This window comes from Panthera uncia (genome assembly GCF_023721935.1).
Source record: "Panthera uncia isolate 11264 chromosome C1 unlocalized genomic scaffold, Puncia_PCG_1.0 HiC_scaffold_4, whole genome shotgun sequence".
Lineage (NCBI taxonomy): Eukaryota > Metazoa > Chordata > Mammalia > Carnivora > Felidae > Panthera > Panthera uncia.
This window is the reverse complement of record NW_026057585.1, coordinates 83702831-83706087: the sequence shown is the minus strand read 5'-3', so window position 1 is coordinate 83706087 and position 3257 is coordinate 83702831. Positions and strand designations below refer to the sequence as shown.

The window sequence follows — 3257 nt, the reverse complement described above, 5'->3', positions numbered from 1 at the left end:
TTTATTTATTTTTGGGACAGAGAGAGACAGAGCATGAACAGGGGAGGGGCAGAGAGAGAGGGAGACACAGAATCGGAAACAGGCTCCAGGCTCCGAGCCATCAGCCCAGAGCCTGACGCGGGGCTCGAACTCACAGACCGCGAGATCGTGACCTGGCTGAAGTCGGACGCTTAACCGACTGCGCCACCCAGGCGCCCCTATAATATTTTCTTTGTAAAGAAGCACTTGTATGTCTGCTACTCTTCCCTACAAAAGTCCATTTGGACTAGATTTACTGGAGTTTTCCTTCTTGACAGCATGTTGAAAATTCCCTCTTCTTAATAGCAGCTGTTCTGTATTGGGGCTTAAAATGGGCCAGGCATTGTGCTAAACTCTACATGCAATAATAGCTCTTCTGATCCTTACATCAGTCCTGCAAAGTCAGCATTGTCTTTTGGGAAACAGTCCATAGAGTTGACGTTTAAGGTCAAGAAGCTGCCTACCAGGGGTCCCTGGGTGGCTCAGTCGGTTAAGTGTCTGACTTTGGCTCAGAGCTCATAAATCAACCCCCGCATCCAGCTCTGTGGTGACAGCTCAGAGGTTGGAGCCTACTTCAGGTTCTGTGTCTCTCCCCGACCCTCCATCCCCCTCTCAAAAAATGAATAAACAAACAAAAAAAGCTACTTACCAAGGGCACAAACTAGGCTGGAATCAGAATCAGCCTCAGGGGCGCCTGTGTGGCTCAGTTGGTTGAGCCGCCAACTTCGCTCAGGTCATGATCTCACCATTCGTGAGTTAGAGCCCCGCGCCAAGCTCTGTGCTGACAGCTCAGAGCCTGGAGCCTGCATTGGATTCTGTTTGTCCCTCTCTGCCCTCCCCTGCTCACGCCTGTCTCTCTCTCTCTCTCAAAAATAAACATTAAAAAAAAAAAAAAATAGCCACTACCTGAACCTAGAACTTCAATTCCTTTTCCTTGTATTGCAAGCAAGCATTATGAAGCTTTCTGCAGGTGCTTCACATATGTTAGAATAGTGCCAGGGACAAAGTAAATAGTTTTTGCTGTTTTGGCAATTGTACTTTTTTTATTGTTCCCTATAGTTAATAATTGCCTTGTTTTTCACATGCATAGTTTTCTGGTGTAAGTATTAATTTAGTGCCAAGTGTAAATTTCCCTTTGTTCAAACACATCTACTCTGTTTTATCTTTTCCCCCATCCTTCTCCAACCTGGATTGATTACCCCAAAACAAAGGTAATCATACCACCCTATGTGGCTTAGCTACAAATAAGATTTACAGAATTGTAGATGTTCAATATTGTTTTGACAGAAATTTTATTTTGTTTTATTTTTTTTGGCCAAATGTAGGGCTTGAACTCACCACCCCCAGATCAAGAGTTGCATGCTCTATTGACTGAGCCAGCCAGGTACCTGTGCTCTGACAGACATTATGAGAAGTTGGACGTGTATATGTGTGAATGAAGAGCAGTTGCTAAAATATCTGAAACTACAAATGAAGAGAACATATGTCATTTAGAAATGTGCGGAAAGATTCCAGGAAGAAGATTTGGAAAAATTTGCCCCAAGGGAATGGAATTTTGGGGTAGGGATAGATAGGGTGAGGGACTGTGCTGTTCATTGTTTATTTCATAAAGTCAGCAAATATTTTCTCAGTGCCTATCATACCCCGGACATTGTTGTAGGAATTTGATTAGAAACAGGGGCGCCTGGGTGGCGCAGTCGGTTAAGCGTCCGACTTCAGCCAGGTCACGATCTCGCGGTCTGTGAGTTCGAGCCCCGCGTCGGGCTCTGTGCTGACGGCTCGGAGCCTGGAGCCTGCTTCCGATTCTGTGTCTCCCTCTCTCTCTGCCCCTCCCCCGTTCATGCTCTGTCTCTCTCTGTCCCAAAAATAAATAAAAAAAAACGTTGGAAAAAAAAATTAAAAAAAAAAAAGAAACAAAACAGGCAAGAATCCCTGTCTCATGAAACTTATACTCTAAATTAAAAATAAATATTTAAGGGGCACCTGGGTGGCTCAGTCGGTAAAGCGTCGGACTCTTGGTTTCTGCTCAGGTATGATCTCACTGTTGGTGGGTTCCAGCCCCGCATCAGGCTCTGTGCTGGCAGTGCAGAGCCTGTGTGGGATTCTCTCTCTCTCCCTACCCCCCCCCCCAATTGCATAGTCTCGAAAGAGAAAGAAAACAATATATAAACATTTAAAAATCTCCAACCTGAAAATAAATAAATCTTCCACGTGTAGTAAGCAAAGAGCACAGCAGAGGCCCTGGCAAATAGTACTAAATAAACAGCTATCGGTTATAATTTGAATGCCTCCAAATGCCATGGAGAATTTCCTGGATGCCAGGCAATGGGCCAAGTACTTTCCCAACTTCTCATTTTCTCCTCACATCACCCTATGTGGTAAGGACTATTACCCACATTAGTCTCAGGTTAAATAACTTGCCAAAATAATTAGTGAGAGGGGGCTGAGATTGATGTTTCATTTGTTGGAATTGATAGTCAAAGCACCTAGCCGGTACCCTGCTATTACAGTAAGTAGGATAAAGCTGGAAATGTGGCAGCTGGTGGTTGGATCTCAAGTTTTCAGATCGATGAGCGCTTGGCTTTGACACGCAACGCCCAGGTTGCGTATAAACTGGTATAGGAATATAAACTGGTAAAGGAGGGCGTTAGTGTCACATCAGCCCAGAGGGAGCCCCAAAAAGAGATCCGCAAAGTGAGCTTCATTGTTAGAGATAGTCACTTACAGAAGCTCCCTGAGCAATAGCCGCCAATGTGAGGCTTTGACCCGGGACGTTTCCGGACTAGGAGAGTTTTATCGGGATTATCTAGTCACTGAAATCCTGTTTACTGAGGGCATTCTATGGGCAGGTCATCATTCTGGGACAAGTGAGAGCTGGCGGTTTGGGTTAGGGTAGTGGATATGGGACTCAGGAAAGCAAAATGACACGACTTGGGGATTATTTGGTTGAGATGACTCTGTTACTCCAATTTACACGCCCTATAACCCCTGTCCCCCTTTCCACCGCAGGATCCCATCCAGCTTCAACAAAAATCTCACGTCTTGCAAATTGGGAAATGGTGAAGGGGTGGCTGGGGCCGACCTGTGGTTTGTCCAAGGCCACGTAGTGGAACTGAGTCGTCCTGGCTCCCAAAGGGCACTTTTCCGTTTTCTAAAAAGTGTGCTTATATTTGCAGTTTTTTGGTTTTTTTTTTTTTCACAATAAGCAAAATTTTATAGTACGTTTGTATTTGAACACA

General features: G+C 44.9%; 1 protein-coding gene across 1 annotated transcript in view; it reads left to right on the top strand.

Moving 5' to 3' along the window:
- The window catches only part of RCC1 (regulator of chromosome condensation 1), a 287208-nt gene that overhangs the window by 26689 nt on the left and 257262 nt on the right, over nucleotides 1-3257 (top strand). The gene's annotated exons all lie outside the window — the stretch shown is intronic.